At 38.2% G+C, this 7,118-nt stretch overlaps 1 pseudogene; it reads left to right on the top strand.

The window, feature by feature from the left end:
- The window catches only part of LOC149525342 (uncharacterized), a 28,463-nt pseudogene extending 21,893 nt beyond the window's left edge, over positions 1–6,570 (top strand).
- The last annotated feature ends 548 nt before the right edge of the window (positions 6,571–7,118 follow it).

The following is a 7,118-nucleotide window of genomic DNA, read 5'->3' on the forward strand; positions in this document are numbered from 1 at the left end:
AGTTGCTAGATATATAGATTTAAAAAATAAGGTACATTAATATGCTTATATGAATATTTTACCTTAGAGCCAAAAGAAAATATTTTAAGCACTACAGGAATAGTTCTTGCATTGAAGGACAAAACCAAAATAACTACTATTAAATTATGTCATTCAGTGACATAAAAGTCATTTTTTGAAGTGAAGGTTGATTACAGTACTTAAAACAATATTTCTTTTTGTTTTCACTTTTTGTAAAAAACTTGCTTGAATGTAAGTGACTTTCAGAATTTTCATTATTCATTGTACATATGTAGGTATTTTGAATTCATTTAGAAACTTTAAATTTTATATAGGCCAACAACCACCTGATGAATTTTGGATAGCTAGTACAGAATTTAACTACCCTTTAGCAGTATCTAAGGGTATGTCTACACTAGCTCGTTAATTCGAGCTAGGTAGGCAAATCAGGCAACCGGAGTTGCAAATGAAGCCCGGGATTTAAATATCCCATGCTTTATTTGCACGTTCCCTCTTAGTTCGAACGAACTGCCCGCGGCTACACATGGCAGTTTAAAGTTAATCCGAACTAAGTCCTTAGTTCAGATTAACTGTTACTCCTTGTGAAATGAGGATGTCTTATGAAAGTCATTTTCAGCTCAACTTACCTCCTCCTCGGAGAAAAGTCTTCTTTTTCCATCAAGATATATTGCTAAAGACCATATTTTTATAAGTCATTCCTGTGTCTTTAAAACCATAGATTTCTAAATCTGAAAGTCTAGTACAAGTTTAGTGCTTATTTTTTTCATTTTATTTAATATGTTTAATGAAACCTGTTTTCACTGACAATTCTTATATACCAGAAGGTGCTACAATAACTTGATTGGAAATATGTCAAGACAATTTTTAAACCCAAACAAACACACACATTTTAATAGAAATTAAATCAATTGAAATTTAACTTTTAAAAAGCACTAATAAAACATTTCTTTTTCTATGTAACTATTCCTATGAACAGCACTACTGATGATAATCATATTGGCTTAAAATTATATATTTAAAAATCTGAGTTCCTTTTATTACTTTTTGTGCTTTCTGAACCTTTTGGGTGCACTCAAGTCATATCTTAAGGCATTTCCCTGCAACTATGAAGGCTAAGAACTTTTTAAAAACATTTAGGCTGTGATTCTCATGTAATCACTTGTCTTAGGAGTTTGGGGCATTAAGTAAAACACAAAACACTGCCAGAATCACAGAGAAATAGCCAAAATTTGCAACACTGTAAGCAAGAAAGTCAGGAGTAAGCTCCTCATTGCTTCAGAGGAAGTAGAAAAAGGTCCCCCACTTTGCAGGCCTCAGTCACCTTTACAGTGTCATTTTCTGAAGATGGTCCAGGATTGGTGGGTGCCAATTTAATGGAGCCAGCATTTTCCCCCTTCCAATTAATGGCAGATGCAAATTATTTGCAGTTGTGTAGGCTGCACTCTCATCACATCCAATTTGTATGCCAAAATGCCCACTTGAATGCACAAGTCAGAATTTGAGTATGCCACCAGTGTTTTTAAAAATGTTTTGGCTTACTTTTATGCAGTAACATTTGGCCTCATCTGTATCTCTGACCAAATATTTCAATTGCCTTTGTCAGCACCTGCACTTTGGGCAGTTGTGCACACCAGAGAATGTTGGGAAGGAAGCAGTACCTGTCTGTGTCCATATAAGTTTACGGATTGCACTTGTGCATATTCTTATTCGTGGGATACAAGGGAAGAAGATTTCTTTGGCTATTTCCCTTCCTCTCTATTTCTTTTGTACGGTCACAGATCAGTTTGAACAGCATTTGACAGAAGTGGATGGAAAATGTAGAAGAAAACTGAACATAAATTGATTGTCTAGAATTTCATCTGCTATGTATAAGCTGTACATTGTCTTTTCCTTCTTCATGGAAGTACATGTTTGTTAATTAACTAAAACTATAATACTGTATTAGTCAGAAGAAAAAAATTGGCCAGAAGAATAGGATCAATCAGTTTGTATAAGAGCTAAAAATAGTAATGAAAATAAATAGAAAACAAAAAGCAGTTAATTTAAATGTGACTTTGCATTCTGAAAACATTTGGAATATCAGTGTTTATATTAAAGATTTATCAACATAAGCATTTAAATATTTGCTGAATACTTTTTGAACTGACAATGTTAATATAAATTCATTTTTACTTGAATTTTATTAGTAAGCTTCAATTGTATGTAATTAACCTCATTCTAGGTCCTTTAATAGATGTACATTTACATTCTGTAGTTGTTTTGAATTGCATCTCCCTTTTTTTTTTTTTTTTCAATCTTTATTGGATTAAATTAATTTACAGTTGTGCAGTTCCAACAGCACAGTGAATCCTGAGTCTGTTTAGTTCATGTTTTTATTCCTTGAGGAGTTTTTTAATTTAAAACTATGCTCCAATTTCTATCCTCTGAGATGGCTTACAGTAAAATTGAGGAATAATTTGAAAAAAATGGCTGTGTATTCTGGAATAAGAGACATATTTCACTACAGAATTTTCTTAATCTTTAATATTGTTTATTTTCTTTTTGACTCACCATTCAACTTACTTTAAAAGGACTATATATTTCCAGATTGATATTGTGAACAAACAACATTCAAAGTTTTGACTATTTGCATGCAAATTCTGTCCTTGAATTCAGCACAGACAATGACAAATAGGTCTGGAGTTAATGTTGTGCAGCATGCATAGTTTGTAAGAGGACGCAAAGGTGTTTTTAAGTGACATATTGAATGGGCATCTTCTCTGCTAGATTTTGCAGCATATTTTTAATCACAGATTCTAAAAGATAATATGTACAATATACAGAAGAAAAGGGGATAGTTTTAGGTGCCACAGATTGTTACATAGGGAGGGTCTTCAAAGAGTAAAATAGAATAAAAACAAGAGGTTACATACAGGGCATGGGGAAAAAGTCAATTGCAAAAGTACTGTTAATATCCTCAAAAACACAGATTGGCAAAACCTTCAAAGATACACTCCTGGGACATTTCTTGGCCGAACTAAAAGGCAGCTTTGATAGAATATCTTGTCCATCACTGAGCACAGAGTTCAGAATTACATTCTAGAGAGGAATCACAGGGTCTATAGTATCTTTTAAATTCTATCAGGTCAGACTCTGGTGCGCACCGGCAGATTGATGCCTTATCCTGAAACAAGGTTGAGGCTCATCATTCTGACATGTAACTGCTCGGTCCCTGAAAAACCCATGAATATAGATAAGATAAATGACTGAGTAGAGCCAGGCTTCTAAAGACAGGGTAGCACTCTTTTTTCATTATCCGTCATATTCAGATAGGTGGGGGAAGGGGATATTCCATATATGATTTCTTTAGATTTTATTACATCTTGATTTTTGGATTTCTTTTATGAGCCATTGTCTCTTTTCTATGCAGGATTCTAATGAAGTCCATAAGGAAATAAGATTTAGGAATACGGTGCCTGTTGATTTCAATAGGAGTCTGGCACCTGACCGTCTTTGAAGATGTGGGCCAATAGTCAGAATGCAACCTATTTGCCTTTATTGCCTTATATTTGATGAAACAATATACTAATATGAGCAGACAAACTGATCGTGGGGAGTGTGGGTTGTGCAACTGATGTTTCTACAAATGATAATACCAATATTTAGCTGACCATTGCTCTCTTTTTCTGAGTTCCTGAGTAGTCTGTGTTGCACAATGGCTGATCAGTCATCTTTCTGAAAGAGATACACCATGCCTTGTGAAAATGCCCTACTGTCTAGGGCCTCAAGAAAAACTTACTGGAAGATCCCTATAGTTGGCTTGATAGGCTGCAATCTAGAAGACATTTCCTATAAGCAAAACAGAAGCTTACTGACCTTGATATCCAGTGTGGCACAAAATTGCTTCCACTTGAAATTCACATCAGAAATTGTGAAGCGGGTGAAAGAGCTTTCAGACATTATTACTGTGGAGAAATTGATGACTTTTTTGAACTTCCTTCTCTGTGTTGCTAGGTAAGACAGTGGATAGGGAGGGAACATCTGGGAGAAAAAAATAGAAGTGGGCAGAAAAAAAAGGAAGCAAAGAAAAGAGGTCTGCAGAAAATGTTAAACTTTCCCGATGTATGCTGACTATGTAGTTATCCTTGATACAACCTCACACTTTGTAATGTTATAGCATCTGAATTTTGAATGTTGGCAGCATAAATAATCTGCTTTCTGTTTATGGTCACAATCCTACAAAAATGTGCAACTCCAACTACACTGTCTGTAATAGTATCAAATTACCACACTGAAATAGCAATATTATCGTTAGCAGATTAAGATTTTATAAATTAATTGACTGAGAAAAACATTTGAATGTAGGGAATATATTAGTGACATACCAAGCTTTAAGATGCATCTAAACCAACAAATCAATGCACACTTTCAGTTTAATACCTCCAACAGTGCCCTTGTGTCTTGGCTCAGCCAAGAAGGACTTATATTGGCTAATGAATATACCCTGCCACATGTTATTGCTTACTTATATTCATTACCTTCACTTTTCATAGGTGATTAGGGGATTGAATTGTCTTTGGTGTGAATTTTATTATAGCCAGAAGATTACTGGTTCACAGTTTTTATGTGGAATCTTGTGAAGTTCTGGTAGCTATTTTATGTAACAATGTCCATATGGTACAATTCTCCAAAGATAATAAATTGTATTTCTAAAAAGTGTGTAAGTTTTATTACAATTCTTAAAAACTAATCACATACAAGGCTGGGGACATAGACTGCTTTTTCTGCAGCTACTGGACATTTTTTGATTTTTAAAATAGCTACCTTGGAAACAATTTTCTTTAAACAAAGCTTTCATAATGATTCTGTTGTTTGTTATTTTTTTTTTTTTTTTGCAAAGATATATCTCTCCTTTTAATCATATATTGTCAATCATCAGAAAGGAAATTCTGAACATCAGAACTACACAACTAAGAAAACATTGTTCCCTATAAATATTGCAGTATTCTCTGGCAAAAAAATATGAGGTGATTAATGATAGATTGAGTGCCAACTTGAGGCACCTTTAAAGGAGTATTCTTTTAAAAAACTGCAGATCACCCATTCACTGAACATTTAGCTCCTTAAGAGAATTTGGACATAAAAATGTGTTAGTTCGAAACATTGGCCCTTATATCTAGAGCAACTTGCTACAAATATCTATTCATCCACCTCTGACTGTCCCCATAGTCACAGAATTAGATAATCATAAATTTTAATGTGTTAATTTTTTCTTCAGAATACTAGTATTTTACTTGCAGTATTAAAAAGGCCGTAGTGTGGCTAAGGTACCTGATTTACAACCAGTGTCTGCTCCATTTTGCACTTCAAGACCAAACTGTGGCTGTGTCTACACTATGCACTTATTTTGGAATAAGCTATTTCAAAATAATAACTTGTGAAATCACTATTTCAAAATAGTGCATCCACACTGCATATCCCCATCGAAATAACTCAGAGCTACATCAAAACAGCACGTCCACACTGAGTGGAGCCTGAACTGCATTTAAAGCCTCCCTGGAAACACTCCAGGCCGAGCATCAGGACAGCAATCACTTCCCATAGCTGCTTCCTAAGGCTCTTGCTTAAAGGGGGGCTCCTCTACAGCCACGTCTCAGATGCTTCTCCATTGACTATCTTCTTGAGGGACAGCAAATTCATACTGCATGCCCTGGTTACCTTTGCAGACACCACTGCACTTCCATCATTGACCTAGGTCGGCTGCAAAACAATGCCAGGGTCTTTGATCTCCTGATGTACCGCCTGGCACCGTTCATGCAGACTGCCCACATGGGGCTGCTGGAGGACATCATCCAGCCTAGAATGGAAGACCTCCTAACCCAGATCCAGGCACTCTTCATGGACCACATTCTCTTCCATAATCCTCTACACACCATGAAATGCCACTTCTGGCACCAGGAGACAAGTTCTGATTAGTGGGACCACATTGTCATGGAGTGGTAGGATGACCAGCAGTGTCTAGGACTTCCACATACTCAAGGACACTTCCTGGAGCTCTGCAAGTGGCTCGCCCTGCCCTCTGGTGACAGGATACCTTCATGCAATGTGCCATACCCCTCCAGAAGTGTGTTGCCATCACACTTGGAAAGCTCGCCACGCTGGACAGCTACTGCTCTGTGGGGAAGCATTTTGGCATGAGGAAATCAGCCATGGAGCCATGTTCATACAGATTTAACTCTCCTATTATTGGCCTAGGAGGTTGGTGAACTACTGGAATGGGTCCCTAGGGAGTGGGGGTGGAATTGTGCAATCTCCATCCCTATAGGTTTTTCAGTCCTGGCTTCACAAAGCCCTGCCAGGAATGGGGTAGTTGGGATTACTCCTAGTGTGGGAAGGGGCTTGGAATTGGGGAACACCCAACAGCTCTGGCAACCCTGTGATTCAATGTTTCTATAGGGAGCAAATGCCATCAATGCCATCCTGCTTCACAGGGTCGCCATCCTGGGCAACGTGGAGCCCATCATCTCTGGCTTTGCCGCCATGGGCTTCCCCAATTGCAGAGGCCACTGACAGCACCCATCCCCATCCTAGCTCATGATCACCAAGCCTCAGACTTTATCAACAGGAACGGGTACTTTTCAAAGGTGCTGCAGGCTCTCATGGACTACCAGGGCCAGTTCACATATATTTACGTTGGGTGGATGGGGAAGGTGCATGATGCCCACATATTCAGGATCTCCAGCCTTTTCCAAAAGATGCACACCAGCACATTTTTTCCTGACTGTGCCATCGGGGTCAGGGAAATGGACATACCCATCTGCATTGTGACACGGCCTACCCCTAGCTCCCCTGGCTGATGAAGCCCTATGCAGGACACCTGGACCCCACAAAGGAGACCTTCAACAATAAGCTCAGCAGGTGCCACATCATCGTGGAGGGTGCCTTTGGCTGCTTGAATGGGAGGTCTGGGAATCCCCTCACCCGTCTGAAATTCAGTGACCGGAACATCCCCCAAGTGGTGGCAGCTGCAGTGTATTTCAGAAACTTTGTGAGAAGAAGGGGAAGACTTTCTTGCCAGGGTGGGGGGCAGAGGCTGAATGGCTTGTCAGGGCTTTTGA

Source organism: Pelodiscus sinensis, chromosome 2 (genome assembly GCF_052426305.1).
Source record: "Pelodiscus sinensis isolate ZL-2025 chromosome 2, ASM5242630v1, whole genome shotgun sequence".
Taxonomy (NCBI): Eukaryota; Metazoa; Chordata; order Testudines; family Trionychidae; genus Pelodiscus; species Pelodiscus sinensis.